At 43.4% G+C, this 20,011-nt stretch overlaps 1 protein-coding gene across 1 annotated transcript in view; it reads right to left on the bottom strand.

The window, feature by feature from the left end:
- The window catches only part of LOC105009201 (short transient receptor potential channel 5), a 71,195-nt gene that overhangs the window by 45,416 nt on the left and 5,768 nt on the right, over positions 1-20,011 (bottom strand).

The following is a 20,011-nucleotide window of genomic DNA, read 5'->3' as shown; positions in this document are numbered from 1 at the left end:
TCTGGATTGACCATTAAGCCACATCTGCCTGCTCCGTTTCCTGCTTGGACGGATCCTAGGACGGCCATGAAGCTGTCTGAAGTGGAAAATGGGAGTCGGCTACAGCGGAAAAAGATAGTACCTGGCAACCGAGAGGGGAAGTAATGAATGTAAGTTTATGAATGTGTGCCATGGTGGTGTGGTGATGAATGCACAGAGACGGTGTTGACAAAGGCCACCCGTTTCTGCCGTTCTGCCCATTTAATAGACCAAAGGACCATCACTGTGCTAACCGAGACCCCGTTTTGATACTGAAAGGAATCCGCGACCCCATTGCTTAGGTAATCATGGCTGAGTCGCTACTCTAAATGACGGAATCGCCCTTACAGTCGTCCCTCAGTCACCCCTAGAGTCACCCCTTCTGAATGGTGGGTCTAACCTCTGTGTGTCAGTAAAGAATGTACCAGGGCCCGTGGGTCTAACCCGTGTATGTCAGTGAATAATGTACCAGGGCTTGTGGGTCTAACCCGTGTATATCAGTGAATAATGTACCAGGGCCCGTGGGTCTAACCCGTGTATGTCAGTGAATAATGTACCAGGGCTCGTGGGTCTAACCCGTGTATATCAGTGAATAATGTACCAGGGCCCGTGGGTCTAACCTTGGTGTGTCAGTAAAGAATGTACCGGGGCCCGTGGGTCTAACCCATGAACGTCAGTAAAGAATATACCAGGGCCCGTGGGTCTAACCCATGAACGTCAGTGAAGAATGTACCAGGGCCCGTGGGTCTAACCCGTGTATGTCAGTGAAGAATGTACCAGGGGCCCGTGGGTCTAACCCGTGTATGTCAGTGAAGAATGTACCGGGCCCGTGGGTCTAACCCGTGTATGTCAGTGAAGAATGTACCGGGCCCGTGGGTCTAACCCGTGTATGTCAGTGAATAATGTACCAGGGCTCGTGGGTCTAACCCGTGTATGTCAGTGAATAATGTACCAGGGCCCGTGGGTCTAACCTTGGTGTGTCAGTAAAGAATGTACCGGGGCCCGTGGGTCTAACCCATGAACGTCAGTAAAGAATATACCAGGGCCCGTGGGTCTAACCCATGAACGTCAGTGAAGAATGTACCAGGGCCCGTGGGTCTAACCCGTGTATGTCAGTGAAGAATGTACCAGGGCCCGTGGGTCTAACCCGTGTATGTCAGTGAATAATGTACCAGGGCCCGTGGGTCTAACCCGTGTATGTCAGTGAAGAATGTACCGGGGGCCCGTGGGTCTAACCCGTGTATGTCAGTGAAGAATGTACCGGGCCCGTGGGTCTAACCCGTGTATGTGAGTGAAGAATGTACCAGGCCCGTGGGTCTAACCCGTGTATGTCAGTGAAGAATGTACCAGGCACGTCACCTCTCTTGGTCCAGACATGCAAAAGGGCAACAAAGGTATCATTGGAGTATGTCAGCATGGAAACGTGAGATTACCAATTGAAAACAATTCTGTTCAGCTGAAGTAAAGCATTTCATTGCCTAATTTACCACACCACAGAACCCATGACCAACTGGTCTTCACATTATATTCCAGTGCGTTTTTGATGCAGCAAATGTTATTTTAGCTCTGAACTTTATGGTGGCCTACAGAACAGAATATACCCCTACAGAACAGAATATACCCCTACAGAACAGAATATACCACTACAGAACAGAACACACCCCTACAAAACATACGAATGAAGACAAATTCCCCATTTTCATCGGCATCCCAAGTTAGTGTGCAAAGCTACTAACTCAGTATAAACAGCCCAAGTAGAAAGTATCACAGTAATAAAACAGATGTAAAATAGAGAAGCAGAAAGTATCACAGTAATAAAACAGAGAAGTAAAATAGAGAAGTAGAAAGTAGCACAGTAATAAAACAGAGAAGTAAAATAGAGAATTAGAAAGTATCACAGTAATAAAACAAAAGTAAACTAGATAATTAGAAAGTATCACAGTAATAAAACAAATGTAAAATAGAGAATTAGAAAGTATCACAGTAATAACAACACAGTAAATAAAACTGTAAAACTAAAGTGAACCCATTCCCTCCTTATCCCTCCTCCCTATTTCTCACCCATTTCTGTCTTTCTCTCCACCTCCCTCTCTTTCATTCTCTCATCCTCCCTCTCACCACCTCCCTCTCTCCCCTTTTTCTCCCTCTCGTACACCCCCATCTCCCTCTATCCATCCTCTCCTTCCTGATTAGCGCAAGGGTAATTATGAAAAGAGCAGTAATTCAATTTGTCACGCTACTCCAGATTCATTAATTGGTGTGTGTGTGTGTGTTTGTGTGTGTGTATGTGTGTGTGTGTGTGTGTGTGTGTGTGTGTGTGTGTGTGTGTGTGTGTGTGCGTGTGTTCGTGTGTATGTGTGTGTGTGTGTGTGTGTGTGTGTGTGTGTGTATGTGTGTGTGTGTGTGTGTGTGTATGTGTGTGTGTGTGTGCGTACAACATGCTGACTCTCCTCCACATCTATGAGTCATTGTTCCAATCTCCCGGGTTGAGAATAATGGTTCAGGACGATGGTGACGGAAAGAATTAATCAGCTTGGGAATTATCAGTAACAATGATTAACCGAGCTTTCGCCACTGTGTGATCGTGTGTGTTTTTTAGCGCACTGAATATGTGAGACAAATCTACATTCCTGGCACGTTTCATTCACTGTGTAATTGGGTGAAAGAGTGCGCGCATGTGTGTGTGTGTGTGTGTGTGAAAGACAAAATGTGCAGCGCTCTGTAAGAAGAGCACCGAAGGCAACCACTGACATAACTCCAAAACCGATAAGCCCCAACATGTTCACCAATGAATTAACCAGTGTGCTCTCAACACCAAATGCACACCCATCTCGGACACATGTTTAACATCGCCGGAGAATACAGTGGAACACGCTGAGGAGCTTAATCAGGGGTATTCAACCAGGTCTGAAATGACTCACACTTTCTCCTCAGCCTGCGGCCGTGAAGCTGGAGGCTGTGGGAGCTGACCCCAGCAAAGACTCAACATCGGTATATTAGTGTGCAGTTTGCTTAAAAGACTCTGAGGAAAACATACAGCAACGAGTGGTAAGAGAGTGGCCAGCCTGAAATATTCACCACAAACATGTGGCTCGGCTCCTGTGTCAAAGAAAGAGGGGGGTTTGAATGTCCTGGATGTCTGGTGAGTTTACACAGCCAGGAGGAGATGGGAGTGAGATGGGAGGAGATGGGAGTGAGATGGGAGGAGATGGGAGGAGATGGGAGTGAGATGGGAGGAGATGGGAGTGAGATGGGAGGAGATGGGAGGAGATGGGAGTGAGATGGGAGGAGATGGGAGTGAGATGGGAGGAGATGGGAGTTAGATGGGAGGAGATGGGAGGAGATGGGAGTGAGATGGGAGGAGATGGGAGTGAGATGGGAGTGAGATGGGAGGAGATGGGAGTGAGATGGGAAGAGATGGCAGTTAGATGGGAGTGAGATGGAAAAAGATGGGAGTTAGATGGGAGGAGATGGGAGGAGATGGGAGTGAGATGGGAGGAGAGGGCAGGAGCCAAGGGGTATTCTTAGTTGTAGCTAAGGGGTCAAGGAATGTTATTTACATGTATGTGTGTGATATGACCATCACTATTCCTAGAGGCTTGGCATTCCTTGTTTAGGCATACCCTATACCTATTCCTCCGTTTCCATGGAGACGGATAAGGTACTAGACACAGACATCCTGGGACGTTGCTTTATAACACAAGGTCAACTGTTAGATGGTGGGAATCAGCAAAGAGAGAAACTAACACTGGTGAGAGCTCTGATAGTAACATCTGGAGACATGTACTACAGAGTAAAAAATGGGGTGTTACTATTTCAGAGTAAAGTTATTTTAACCCAGATAGAGTATCTTCAACATTTTGGAGAGTAAAGTTGCTAAAAAGTGAGTGTAAGAATCTGCAGAAACGCAATGACAATTTCAACTCTACAACAGTGATAAACACCCGCCACTCGGCTGTGCTGAAGTTTGCCACGCGCGCTGGTGGAGAAAGATGGCGAAGGAGCAAGCTAGGTAAGAAACAACCCTGTGTTGTCAACACCAACCCGGTATTTTTTAACTTTACATAATTTTAGAGTTGTGCTAATGTTAGTTTAGGTCGTATTACAAGTAGCCTACCCTTCTCTACCTTAGCGTTATCGTTACGTTGTCGAGTTCCATGTGGCGGTCCCCCTTGCAGTGTGTTCGTCATCAGCCAGCTAAATGTTTGACAGCAATGATGTAGTCCAATATTACCATAGACATATCTGACAGTAATATGATATACCCATGGAATATGTTGTATATTTTTGTGGATGGGTTGCTGTTTCATATGGCTAAAAATAGGTAACGTTAACTTAATCAGTTCGTTTGAAGGACACCACAGTTTGGCATGAAGGCAGATTGTGCTCGTCATGGGGTAGCTAATACTACTAATAGTTAGCTAGCAATCCGTATTGGTAACTGTCTTTCTTTATGTGTTGCAATATTTTCACGAATGAAGTTGGTCAGAATGGTAAATGCGTAAAATAACATTAGCTCGGTGGCTATAACAAAACATTTATGCAGATAGCAGCTAACGTTATTGTTAGCTTCCCAGGCTTCCCTACACTAACGTTAATCTTTTTCTCTTCTATTTTTGTATATACTGGTAATGTTAGCATGCTTCTGATGGTTAATGTTGGTGTTATAAAACGATAACTAGATCACTGATTGCATGACGGGTTTGTTTAACATTGCTTAACCATTTTAACGGTTACTGTTCGAACTAAAATAGCTAATGAGCTAGCTAACTTTGGCACATAGTTATTTGGTAGCTAATGGGAAAACGCGCCTGTAAGCTTTAACTAGCCTACACCCATTTGCTGCAGAAAATAGTAGCCTGACATTATAACCAGCACAACTTTGTCTTCTTCAGCCTTTGTAATTGCAGTGTAACGTCTAAGTAAGGGATAATGTAGAGCGTGGCGGTAGTTATAGCGAATACAACAACCCTGACGGGGTGATCAGGACCCCGACGCGAAGCCTACTGGCAGAGGTTAGTCACCAAAACAATTCTGTTGAATGTGTTTTGTTGTTGGTTGGAACCAGTGTGCAGCAGCATCTAGACAACATCTCACCCAGCAGTCAGCCCTACCTTCTCGCCCAGGGATCCACACAGAGCACCATTCACTCCTACTTCATTGTGGCACTTCCCATGTAAGGCAACAGGTTCAGTTGGAGCTTTTGACAAAGTCTTTAAAGCCCATTACGTTTTTTGGTACGTCATACAGTTCTTTCAGCTTTTTCACTTTTGTGCAAACAACCATCTATAACATCGTCATGGGGGAAACAAAGTAGACTCCTAGAGTTGCAGAGTTGCGTGCAAGAATGGTGCGTTATTTGAGATAAAACTATGAAGTGTTTTCTTTGCAAAAGTGACCATGGAAGTCCAAACAACCTTGTTAAGCACTTCAATGTAATTCATGAGCTATGTACAGGCAGGACTCTTTTTCTGAAATGTGGTCAAGAAGGATGCTCACATTCTTTTGGTAGCTATTCTGTTTTTAGAAAGCATCTTAATAAGTGCCATGGAAACAGTTTAGTTGATTCTGTAGATGATCTTTCTTATCCTCAAAGTACCGTCAACACAAGTAATGTTTCTCATGTCTAAGTGTCGACTGAATATTTAGAGGCTGAGTCAGAGTTATCTTCGCCATAAGTACAGTGTACAGTGAATTCTGTAGTGATTTCCATGGAAGAGATCGTTCAAGATATACATCAGCATGCTAAAGAGACAGTGATGAAGCATGTATTTAGTTATGACAGAGAAACCGAAATGTGCAAGAAAGTTGAGGCATGTTTTGAGGGGTTAGAGAATCCTTTCACAATTCTAAATTCGGGAATACGAGTGATCAAAATGTATGACTGACAAGTGGGAAATCGTAGAACTAGTTGAATGTGTGATTGGTTCAAGATTTGACACAAGACGAAATAAAAAGACTGGAACACACGATCAGTAGTAGTTCAAGATAATTTAATGTATATTCAAATTTTATCTACACAGTCAATATTTAAAAGTCAGTATGTTGCAGAAATGTTGCAAAGCTCAGCTACCAGCAACTCTAGACTGAGAGATATTTGTGATGGATCTTTTTTTAAAAGTCTGTTCTCAACCCCCTGTTCTCAACGGAGAATCAGACAATACAGGTCCAGATGTTCTATGATGACTTTGAAGTCACCAGCCCTCTGGGTATTCATAAATTGGGTGGAGTATATTTTACTTAAAGAAACTTCTCTCCAAAATTGAATTCTTTTTTGGCTAACATACACCTCTGGGCCTTATTTCATGTTGAAGATGTTAAACGGTATGGTTTTAGTGACATTTTTGCTCCCATTGTTCTAGACATTAAAGAGAGTGATGGTATTGAGATTCCATTATACAGTGGTTATGTATGTCGCACTGCAGTACAGGTTACTGGTGATAAATTTGAGTTTGGATAGTTTGGTCTGGTGGAGTCTTTCAGTGCAAGGTACTGTTGCAGGTCCTGTTAATTGGGCTAGACATAATGGGTTTGTTTATCGGCCATACTTGGTTATCTGTGGCAAGGTTGCATCTGAAGTACCCTTTTTTTATCAGATTGAGTCAGTTCTGATAGTGTGTTTAAAACTGTTGCTACTCACAGTGCCTTTAGTTAAAGTAACTTTTCAAGAACATTTCCATGCCTATGAGGTGATCAGATCAAAGCATGATTTTTTTTTCTTCATGTCGACAACCTGCATTACCCTATGCCTTTTGACATACAAATGTCATATGGAGGGAATGACACAGCTCTCCTTGTCGTGCCATATTGCTTTCTCTGGTGAACATTTTTATGATGTTATACATGTATTTCTCTGTCATAGACAAGGCAATGGGTTTGCAAAGTAAATTGACTGACATTGAAATGCTTAATTCTTTTTACAATAAATGTGGGTGCTGCATCTTGTGTTATTGTGCTTGTTTTTATTTGATAGTAGTTGATAATTCTATAATTAAGTAACAATGCATCATATGATTTATATATCTTTTTAAACACTGTAGAGAAATGAAAAGTAGATATCATTACACTTTAAAGTGTCATTTGTTTAAAGTAAATTTGTAGTTAAATTAACTCTATACAGTGTAATCATATTACTTTTAACTGTGTGATTAAACTACAGTGTTAAATACTTTTACACATTTCATTGTTATTTTTTACACAATATTTAGTCGAATTTACTCAAAAAATAAGACACTGACCAAAGAGCACATTTTACACTGATTTCGAGGGGCACCAAATGTTATCTGAAATAGAGTTAAATTCAACTCTATAGTAGTTAAATTAACACTTCTGTTTTTACTGTGTATGATTGCTGAATAAACTTTGAAGAAGCCTCTAACCCTGATTTATTCTTTCACCAATACAAATCAACATGAAAAACTATTGGCCTAAAGGTAAAAAATACATAGATCTAACAATGGGAGGAGATGGGACTTAGCCTGGGCCTATACCTCCTTGATGATTTAAGGTGGAGAAATGCAGAGGTGAAAAAAGTATAAAATAAAAGTACCCGGCTGTGTTCACCAGTTTTGGGAAGTTCCTAAGGAAGAGCTAAATGACCAGGTAAATAGAGTTCATAACTAACCATTGACCTCAACCAATAATTCACACTCTTCCAATTTATTTAATTGATCACTGGTTAGTTTTTAACTCCCTTTACCGGGTTACTTCAATATTAATTAGATACTTCTCTAAAGTGGTGAACAGAGACAAACCCAGTTGAATATGTTTACTTTGTACTTTTCACACCTCTGGAGAAATGTGCCACTGGCCACAAACTTTAAGTATATTGCCAAAAGACCCAGATTATATCTCAACAAAAGACCCAGATTATATCTCAACAATAGACCCAGATAATATAGTTCATCACCAAAAGACCCAGATTACGTCAACAATAAATCCAGATTACATCTCAACAATAAATCCAGATTATATCTCAACAATAAATCCAGATTACATCTCAACAATAGATCCAGATTATATCTCAACACCTTCACTCTCTCTCTCTTTTTCTCTCTTATCTAATGCTGGCAATTTGACCATCCCGCAATACTCCAGGAAAATAACATTATAAATTACTTTTGTTTCTTAACAAGGTTGATATGTTACCTCTAGATGCATTCTTCCGTTTTGGAAATGATTCTGTGCATGATCAAAAGGTTTTCTGCAATTTTACGTTCCATCAACAGAGCACAGAAGCAGAGGATACCGGCGTCCTGGCAACAAGATATTAGGCAGCTGTCTTTGGAAATGCATAACAATGTCAGCTATCAGAAAATACCAGTAAGTAGTCTTAATGGAAGACATTTAACTGACAGTAAGTAACTTTGGTGGAAGATATTCAACTGGCAGTAAGGAACAAGCTTTGGTGGAAGATATTCAACTGGCAGTAAGTAACAAGCTTTGGTAGAAGATATTCAACTGGCAGTAAGTAACAAGCTTTGGTGGAAGTATTCAACTGGCAGTAAGTAACTAGCTTTGGTGAAAGATATTTAATTAACGGACAGTAAGTAGCAGAGCTACAGTAGTTAGCAGCACCCTGTGCGATTCCTAATTGGAAGATATTTCAACAGGCTGTTTGTGTTATTGTACAAACATGAATATGGACTCTTGAAAAACACAAAGACTTGCTCATCAAAGAATTTCAACATCCATTCTGAATTTATTGTTAAATATTTTGGTCATTCAATTGTCGATATTGAGTCAAATAAATAGTTATTGTCATAACACACACACACACACACTCTAATACACACACACACAAGCAATGGTCAGGACCGCACAGACTAATTAATAAAAAGTGGTAAGTGTGTGTGTGTTATTGACTAATTAGGCAGAATAGAATTTGTTCATGGTACAAATGCACACACTTTCACACACACACATAAACACTTCTTCTGAGACAGGAAAAGTCCAGGTGGTTCTGCCCATATGCTCTTCTTCATCTACATCCCCAAGATAGTGTGCGTGCATGCATGTGCGTGCGTGTTTGTGTGCGTGTTTGTGTGTACTGCTGTTGCCTGGACCACCAAGGGGAAGTTCTAAATTCTGCGTTTCATTTTTACTGAAACTGCCGCTGGAGTTTAAAATGTACAGTGTGAATCAGACGGATTGATGGCTGTGACCTCAACCTCCCTCACTCTGGAGACCTTCTCACTCTCTCTGGAGTCCTTCTCCTTCTCTCTGGAGACCTTCTCCCTCACTCTGGAGTCCTTCTCCTTCTCTCTGGAGACCTTCTCCCTCACTCTGGAGACCTTCTCACTCTCTCTGGAGTCCTTCTCCTTCTCTCTGGAGACCTTCTCCCTCACTCTGGAGACCTTCTCCCTCACTCTGGAGACCTTCTCACTCTCTCTTGAGTCCTTCTCCTTCTCTCTGGAGACCTTCTCCCTCACTCTGGAGACCTTCTCCCTCACTCTGGAGACCTTCTCCCTCACTCTGGAGACCTTCTCACTCTCTCTTGAGTCCTTCTCCCTCTCTCTGGAGACCTTCTCCCTCTCTCTGGAGACCTCCAGGCACACTGAGAAGTGCATGACAGTACACAACTAAAGTCACGTGGTCACGAGTTTGGTGTGTAAAAGTGTCACAGGTACAACACACCTGGTCTCGCCAAGGATAGAAAAACAAAGGTTTGTGTGTGTGTGTGTTTGTGTGTCTGTGTGTGTTTGTGTGTGTGTGTGTCTGTGTGTGTGTGTGTGTTTGTGTGTGTGTCTGTATTTGTTTGTGTGTGTGTGTGTGTGTGTTTGTGTGTGTGTGTCTGTGTGTGTCTGTGTTTGCGTGTGTGTGTGTATGTTTGTGTGTGTGTCTGTATTTGTGTGTGTGTGTGTGTGTGTCTGTGTCTCTCTGTGTTTGTGTGTTTCAGAATACCAATAAAAGGTGGACAGCTATGAAGTGTGCTGGATGTCCCAAACAGTACCCTATTCCCTAGGCACTGCACTACTTCCAGAAAGAAATGACTCTGTCCAAGTGCACTAAGTAGGTAACAGGGTGGTGTTGGGTACGTCTCCAACACGGTCTAAGGGGAACTAATTGAATGAACTGTCTAACAAGAAATATTGTTTCCTGCTCCTCATTCGTACATGAGTCACTCCTTCTCCCATACTCCCTCTCCGCATCACTCCTCAAAACGGTCTCGCTCCCTCAATCATATTCCTCCTGCTCAAAGGGTCCTCCCTCTCCCCTTGGTTCTCGTCGCATCTAGCTGGTTAATGGACGGGTTTATTGGCCTAGGGAGTACAGGCTCACCCTCATTAGAATAATAAATGATCAGATGGGAGGGAAAGGAAAGATGACAATGGAGACAATGACACACAGAGAGACACACAGAGAGAGACACACAGAGAGACACACACAGAGACACACAGAGAGACACACAGAGAGACACACACAGAGAGACACACAGAGAGAGACACACAGAAAGACACACAGAGAGAGACACACAGAGAGACACACAGAGAGACACACACAGAGAGACACACAGAGAGAGACACACAGAGAGACACACAGAGAGACACACAGAGAGAGACACACAGAGAGACACACAGAGAGACACACACAGAGAGACACACACACAGAGACACACAGAGAGAGACACAGGGAGACACACACACAGAGAGACAGAGAGACACACAGAGAGAGACACACAGAGAGACACACAGAGAGATATACACAAAGAGACACAGAGAGAGACACAGGGAGACACACAGAGAGAGACACACAGAGAGACACACAGAGAGAGACACAGAGAGATAGGGAGACAGTGACACAGAGAGAGACAAACAGAGAGACACACAGAGAGAGACAGAGAGATAGGGAGACAGTGACACAGAGAGAGACAAACAGAGAGACACACAGAGAGAGACACAGAGAGATAGGGAGACAGTGACACAGAGAGACAAACAGAGAGACACAGAGAGAGACACAGAGAGATAGGGAGACAGTGACACAGAGAGAGACAAACAGAGAGACACAGAGAGAGACACAGAGAGATAGGGAGACAGAGGGAGGGAGACATAGAGACTGAGAGTGGGTGAGGATGACAGGAGAGAGAGGGTAGGAGAGGGAGCTGAAATGAGTGTGAGTGTGTGACGTCGTGAGAGAGACAGAGAGTGTGTGCGTGTGTTTGTGCGTGTGTGTGTGTGTGTGTTTGTGCGTGTGTGTGTGTGTGTGTTGTGTTGTCCTAAGTTAGAACACGGGCAAAGCAAGCTGACCCGAGCTGCTGGTTGTGAAACATTGATTAAGCTTGATGCATCCAACATGTCGCATTACTAGACCACAATGCACAAACACACAAAACACACACACAAACACACACAAAACACACACACAAACACACAAAACACACACACAAACACACAAAACACACACACAAACACACACACAAACACACACAAAACACACAAAACACACACACAAACACACAAAACACACACACAAACACACAAAACACACACACAAACAAGCACAAAACACACACAATGCACAAACACACAAAACACACACACAAACACACAAAACACACACACAAACACACAAAACACACACACAAACACACAAAACACACAATGCACAAACACACAAAACACACACACAAACACACAAAACACACACAATGCACAAACACACAAAACACACACACAAACACACAAAACACACACAATGCACAAACATACAAAACACACACACAAACACACAAAACACACACAATGCACAAACATACAAAACACACACACAAACACACAAAACACACACAATGCACAAACATACAAAACACACACACAAACACACAAAACACACACACAAACACACAAAACACACACACAAACAAGCACAAAACACACACACTGGTTGAAGGATCGTTATTCCAAAGTTAACGGCTTAGTTCTGCAGCCTGAAACACCAAAGTAAAGTTTATAAATATTTATGTCCAAAATAAAGTTTCACATTTGACACTCTAAATGCTATACGTTCTAAATAAAACAGATCACTGTGACCTCCTCCCTTTTCCCTCCCTCTGAAAACCTCCAAGTCCAGCGAGGAGAGGAAGAATGGACAGTATACAGCCAATATCACTCTTGAACCTAAGATTGGTGTGTGTGTGTGTGTGTGTGTGTTCGTGCACAAACAGAAACATGCACATTAACACACACATATTAGTGTGTGTGTGTGTGTATGTGTGTGTGTGTGTATATATGTGTGTGTGTGTGTATATATGTGTGTGTGTGTGTGTCTGTATATGTGTGTGTGTGTGTATGTGTATGTGTGCGCTCCTCTGGGTAGGCGGAAGCGGGCATTAAAAACACTAAACAAGCATGCCAAGGCATCTCTGAGCAGTGCCAAACCAAATGATGGAAGTGTGAAAATGACTGAGCTGGCACTGCCTCCCCAACACACACACACACACAGACACACACACACACAGACACACACACACAGACACACACACACACACACACACACACACATTTGTGTTTTACTATCCTTGTGAGGACACATTATTCCTGGAAGAGACATGGGGAGATGGAGGGCATTGGGACAGGGGAGAACCCATGGAGGATCTTAAAGTCCCCAAATCACATACCTGCCCCCCCCTCTACCTCCCTATAACACATACCTACCCCCCCACCTCCCCAAATCACATACCTGCCCCCCCCTCTACCTCCCTATAACACATACCTGCCCCCCCACCTCCCTAAATCACATACCTGCCCCCCCCTCTACCTCCCTATAACACATACCTACCCCCCCCCACCTCCCTAAAACACATACCTACCCCCCCACCTCCCTAAAACACATACCTGCCCCCCCCACCTCCCTAAAACACATACCTGCCCCCCCCACCTCCCTATAACACATACCTGCCCCCCCCACCTCCCTATAACACATACCTGCCCCCCCCCACCTCCCTATAACACATACCTGCCCCCCCCACCTCCCTATAACACATACCTGCCCCCCTCTCTGTCTCCCCAAAACACATACCTGCCCCCCTCTCTGTCTCCCCAAAACACATACCTGCCCCCCTCTCTGTCTCCCCAAAACACATACCCTACTTTCAACAGTCCCTCTAACGCTCTGTAACACTACTTTCAACAGTCCCTCTAACGCTCTGTAACACTACTTTCAACACTCCCTCTAACGCTCTGTAACACCACTTTCAACACTCCCTCTAACGCTCTGTAACACCACTTTCAACACTCCCTCTAACGCTCTGTAACACCACTTTCAACACTCCCTCTAACGCTCTGTAACACCACTTTCAACACTCCCTCTAACGCTTTGTAACACCACTTTCAACACTCCCTCAACCACTCTGTAACCCTAGTTTCAACTCACTGGTCTTCTCTTCAGGGTTACAAACAGTGTAGCATTACACGGTTAATCTGAACATTTCATCATCAGCATGTACTGAATGATAAAAATGGAAGCTATTCTTTAAAAAGCTCAATAGGTATGAAAGACAGAGAGTATTTACACAAGCACGGTTACACATGACTGACTGAAGATGCAGAAACATTTGATTAGACATTTTCAACAAAGGGAAACCTTGAACATAAATGACTGAATTTCAAATGGACGGAGTTAAGAGGTTAAAACAACAAGATGATTCCTTGAAAAGGAATGATCTAATCTACAACATTTGGTCACTTGTTCTAATCAACTGTTTTTGTTTCACACCTATAGTTTGGTAAGGTGGGAAAATAACATATTTTATTTTACAGGGGGCTGGATACAGATGATGATAAAACAGAACACTGGAATAACGATCTTCTGTTCTCTAACAACGGAACATGTCCACTGGATCACTGAGAGCGAGACAACAGCATGTAACATTTTGTTATTTAATTCCTCTACACATAGACCCAGTGCTTCAGTGGCCGTGGGTGTGGTTCACCAGACAGGAAGAGGTAACACCTGGAGGCCGATATCGGTAGACCCATTTGTCTGAGTTGCATTTATGAAAATCTCTCTCTTAATTAAATATGGTCACTAGTAGGACAGATAGGTGGAAGCAGAAAAGATAATGATAATAATCCCATATATTGAGTGGAAATACCAGCACATTACTCCCTAAGAAAATCAATGGCCCTGTCTGTCCCTAGCTTACAACCGCTTGAAACTAATGGAGGATCCAGAATTATGGATCAGTGTTTTTACAGATTGGTCCGGACACGTGTGAAACGTTCATAACCAGTCATTATCAGGAGACGACTCGAGACACATTTAGAAGTCATTTCTAAACTGAATGAAGACACTTAATGATGTATCTTGACAAGACTGATGCTTTGCCTTCAACAAATGCAATTTAATGTGACTAATTATTTTAACAACACTGAATTAATTATGCAATTAAGGGTGCTCAGTTCTTTAATTGGAAGAACAAAAAGGTCAGTTGTTCTAATCAACTGTCTTTGTTTCACACCTATAGTTTGGTAAGGTGGGAAAATAACATATTTAATTTTACAGGGGGCTGGATACAGATTACAGAATCAACAGCGTACCACTGAAGGAGAAGAAAACATATTTCATTGTATGTGTATGTAAATGTATGTGTTAATATCACTCTGTCATGCACTCAGCTTGTTCGTAACTGTTTGCAATTTTGGAATGAACATTTCAATATCATGAAACATTCTTCAGCCAACTGGCAGTTTGTCCAACCTGAGGATTTACAAACCGCTTTTGTTCAGCTTGAGGTAAACAAGAAAAAAACATTTGGATCAATAATGTACATCCAAAATTATACCAGAAGCAGACAGCTAATGTTATCTGTAGCTAGCTAACATTTCTGTCATTAGCGAGCAAGTAAAAAAAACATGTAGCATGTAATATCTCTAAGAAATGATGACGCATCTTGTTTCAGTTGCCCATTGATGGGGGATCGGCAATATAGTTAGATTTGGTCAAATGTCTCAACCATGATGATAGATCAGCCACCACCACCCTTTTCTTAATGTTCCTCAATAAACAGTATCTCACAAAAGTGAGTACACCCCTCACATTTTTGCAAATATTTGATTCTATCTTTTCATGTGACAACACTGAGGAAATGACACTACAATGCTACAATGTAAAGTAGTGAGTGTACAGCTTGTATAACAGTGTAAATTTGGTGTCCCCTCAAAATAACTCAACACACAGCCATTAATGTCTAAACCGCTGGCAACAAAAAGCACAATATTTTGTGTGGCCACCATTATTTTTCAGCACTGCCTAAACCCTCTTGGGCATGGAGTTCACCAGAGCTTCACAGGTTGCCACTGGAGTCCTCTTCCAATCCTCCATGGCGACATCACAGAGCTGGTGGATGTTAGAGACCTTGTGCCCCTCCACCTTCTGTTTGAGGATGCCCCACAGATACTCAATAGGGTTTAGGTCTGGAGACGTGCTTTGCCAGTCCATCACCTTTACCCTCAGCTTCTTTAGCAAGGCAGTGGTCGTCTTGGAGGTGTGTTTGGGAGTGTTATCATGTTGGAATACTGCCCTGCGGCCCAGTCTCCGAAGGGAGGGGATCATGCTCTGCTTCAGTATGTCACAGTACATGTTGGCATTCATGGTTTCCTCAATGAACTGTAGCACCCCAGTGCCGGGTCTGAGCACTGACAGGCTGACCCCCCACCCCTTCAACCTCTGCAGCAATGCTGGCAGCACTCATAAGTCTATTTCCCAAAGACAACCTCTGGATATGACGCTGAGCATGTGCACTCAACGTCTTTGGTCGACCATGGCGAGGCCTGTTCTGAGTGGAACCTGTCCTGTTAAACCGCTGTATGGTCTTGGCTGCAGCTCAGTTTGAGGGTCTTGGCAATCTTCTTATAGCCTAGGCCATCTTTATGTAGAGCAACAATTCTTTTTTTCAGATCCTCAGAGAGTCCTTTACCATGAGGTGCTAAGTTGAACTTTCAGTCACCAGTATGAGGGAGGGTGAGAGCGATGACACAAAATTTGACACACCTGCTCCCCATTCACACCTGAGACCTTGTAACACTAATGAGTCACATGACACTGGGGAGAGAAAATGGCTAATTGGGCTCAATTTGGACATTTTCACTTAGGGGGGTACTCTCTTTTGTTCCCAGCGGTTTGGACATGAATGGCTGTGTGTTGAGTTATTTTGAGGGGACAGCAAATTTACACTGTTATACAAGCTGTACACTGTTGTGGACATTTTGAACTAAGGTGCATTTGAGAAATGTTTGTAAGCGTTTGACGCGTCTCTCTATTTGCAAATAAACGTAATTATGCCAAGAGAATTTTGTCTCTGTACTTCCTCCTTTAAGAGTTCTGATTGATGAAATTGCCATTACAACACTCACTCCTTTATATTGTAGAAAAGTGTCATTTCTTCAGGTGTACTCACTTTTGTGAGATACTGTACATGGTTGATCCAGATAATTGGGTGAATTATCTGGTGACTGCAATTTTGGTCCACAAAAGAGAATATTGAATATCTGCTAATGTAACAACATATAAGTGCCACTTCGATTTCTTCATTGGTACTCTGCAATGAAAACATCCTCTTGTGCCAGGATACTTCGAGGGACCTACGTCAGCCACTCAACTCAGTCAAGGTAAGTCTTCAAATTCAAGTTACACTCAGCAAAAACAAGTGAGAGAGCTGCACTACAAAAATTGACTTTGCACTTTGTGAAGGGAGTGCTGAATTGATAGTTTTTTTTCAGACCGGAGAACATAAAAAGCTGGTTTCCGATCGGGGGTCCGGTCCCTCATGGAAGACAAGGCTTCGGGTGAGTTGTTCACAGCTCAAGAAAATGGCAGAGTACCAGTGGAATTACCACAGCTGTAATTATAAGACAACTTGCATTTTATTTCCGGTAAAAATAAGCACTAAACCTCAAAACGAACACTCAGAAGAGGAGCCTGCCAGCTCTGAGATCCTAAAACAATAGATGTTTATCTGACTGCACAAGCATGATGCTAGCTGTCTGAGGTCCATACCGCATTTTTACAATAAGTTACACATCTGAAATTGTGGTTTTGGGGAATAAATCCTGATTACTTTGATTTGGTGTCTCGCTCAACGTGTGCTACAAATACCCAAGAGAGTTATAGCTTTATATCGTTGGAGGGACTCAATAGAGAGGGAGGAAGAGGAGCTGGGGGAAGAGAAGGACGAGAGGAGAGGGGAGAGAGGGAGGAGCAGACAGCGTGAGAAAGAGGGAGACTGCAGTGAATGGACAGGTGGTTTCTGTGCTCTTGGAAAACAGAGCTGGTGGCAGGCAGCTCGAGATCGACAAAGATAGAGAGCCTCCGCGTGCATCTAATCTCATCTCTACACGGCAACCACTGCCTGTTGGAGAAACTACATAAGCTGTAGGCAGAGTAGGGTAGGTTACTTTTAAAATCTGTTACAGTTACATGTTACCTGTCCACATTTGTAATCAGTAACGTAACTTTTTGATTACTCAAAATCAGTAACGTAATCTGATTACTTTCATATTATCTGATTACTAATCATATTAGATTACTTTCATATTAAGAGGCACTGGGAAACAAATAGGAATAGACTATAATCAACTGAACACCTTTTGCGGGATCAATCAATGTTAGAGTTTAAATAGCTGGCCAAAAACTTAATTCGCATTTTACCTTAAGGGTTGTGTCGGCTACAGTGCCTTTGGAAATGGGTTTCTAAACCATTGCTTTTTACTTTACAATATGATTGGGCTACATCTCTACATTACACGCTAAAGGTCGGTTGGATTTTCAGTCATTCCAATTAATCCAATAAACCTAAAAATTTTATCTGAACATAACCCAAAATCGAATGATGCCTGTTCGGTTATTTGTGTTTTATTCATGTTTTTAATTGCTTCAAAACATTGTTGAAAAATAAATGGAAATTACTGTATATACAAATTGAAGATATCCGTAGCTTTTCGTGCATAAACTAAATCTGCAGTAGTCTGATGATTTGCTCCACAACCAACATTGTCAAAGTGTTGCAGAAACCCCCGGCACGCGAATGCACATTTGCAATAGTGAACACCCGCATAGAAATAATATTTACCCGCGCGAACGTAACCTACGATTATTATGGCCACCTGTGATGGATTTTCAAAACACAAATGAAAGAACAGGGACAGGCGGACCAGGACCAGGCAAGGTCCAGAGCAGAACCAGGCAAGGTCCAGAGCAGGACCAGGCAAGGTCCAGAGCAGGACCAGGCAAGGTCTAGAGCAGGACCAGGCAAGGTCTAGAGCAGGACCAGGCAAGGTCCAGAGCAGGACCAGGCAAGGTCCAGAGCAAGACCAGGCAAGGTCCAGAGCAGGACCAGGCAAGGTCCAGAGCAGAACCAGGCAAGGTCCAGAGCAGGACCAGGCAAGGTCCAGAGCAGGACCAGGCAAGGTCCAGAGCAGGACCAGGCAAGGTCTAGAGCAGGATCAGGCAAGGTCCAGAGCAGAACCAGGCAAGGTCCAGAGCAGAACCAGGCAAGGTCCAGAGCAGAACCAGGCAAGGTCTAGAGCAGGACCAGGCAAGGTCCAGAGCAGAACCAGGCAAGGTCCAGAGCAGGACCAGGCAAGGTCCAGAGCAGGACCAGGCAAGGTCCAGAGCAGGACCAGGCAAGGTCCAGAGCAGAACCAGGCAAGGTCCAGAGCAGGACCAGGCAAGGTCCAGAGCAGGACCAGGCAAGGTCCAGAGCAGAACCAGGCAAGGTCCAGGGCAGGACCAGGCAAGGTCCAGAGCAGGACCAGGCATTCGGATAGTCTGCACCACATTCGGTAGATAAGTCTGTTCAACGTATGTTCCTTGTGTGTGAAAAGGACGATGCTGTGGAGAGGGATGGTAACTATCTGATTACAGTAGCAAAAATCCACTACACTCGAACGACTGTAATGAATATTTCTGGTCCAAACACTGCAAATCAAAGATTTCTCCGGTAGGTTTTAGCCATGAGACCAGATACTCTGCATCTTATGACTAATCTGGTCATTGGAGGAGACCTAAACTGCTGGACCAGTCCTTGGAGGGAGGCTCTCTACCACTGGTAAATACAGCCTGTCCACTCTGCCACTCTGAAGGAGGCTCTCTACCACTGGTAAATACAGCCTGTCCACTCTGCCACTCTGAAGGAGGCTCTCTACCACTGGTAAATACAGCCTGTCCACTCTGACACTCTGAAGGAGGCTCTCTACCACTGGTAAATACAGCCTGTCCACTCTGCCTCTCTGAAGGAGGCTCTCTACCACTGGTAAATACAGCCTGTCCACTCTGACACTCTGAAGGAGGCTCTCTACCACTGGTAAATACAGCCTGTCCACTCTGCCTCTCTGAAGGAGGCTCTCTACCACTGGTAAATACAGCCTGTCCACTCTGACACTCTGAAGGAGGCTCTCTACCACTGGTAAATACAGCCTGTCCACTCTGACACTCTGAAGGAGGCTCTCTACCACTGGTAAATACAGCCTGTCCACTCTGCCTCTCTGAAGGAGGCTCTCTACCACTGGTAAATACAGCCTGTCCACTCTTCCACTCTGAAGGAGGCTCTCTACCACTGGTAAATACAGCCTGTCCACTCTTCCACTCTGAAGGAGGCTCTCTACCACTGGTAAATACAGCCTGTCCACTCTGATACCTGTCATACCTCAAAGTGCTAAACTGCTTTTGCCCTTACAATCGGAACTGGAATGATTTGAGCAGCGTGTTTTGATTTGTTGATGCCGTGTTCTCAAGCAGGCCGATAGCTAACCAGATCAGTTTTGACCTGGCTAGCTCACTATTCCAGTTGCATCAGTCCATGACTCACACAGCAGGAATCAATTCATCAAGAGGAGATAATTCCCCAACTATGTGATATTGGATGTTTTATCAGAGAGTGTGAATTATTGATGTAGTCCCCAGGCTCATTATTTGGCAGCTAGATGTAGAATATGGATCTAGCTAATTCCTTGTCATTTCTATTGTTTGCTGTCAGACTGTAATAAATAAAGCTCTA

Source organism: Esox lucius, chromosome 24 (assembly GCF_011004845.1).
Source record: "Esox lucius isolate fEsoLuc1 chromosome 24, fEsoLuc1.pri, whole genome shotgun sequence".
In the NCBI taxonomy this organism is placed as follows: Eukaryota; Metazoa; Chordata; class Actinopteri; order Esociformes; family Esocidae; genus Esox; species Esox lucius.
This window is presented reverse-complemented; position numbering and strand designations above follow the sequence as displayed.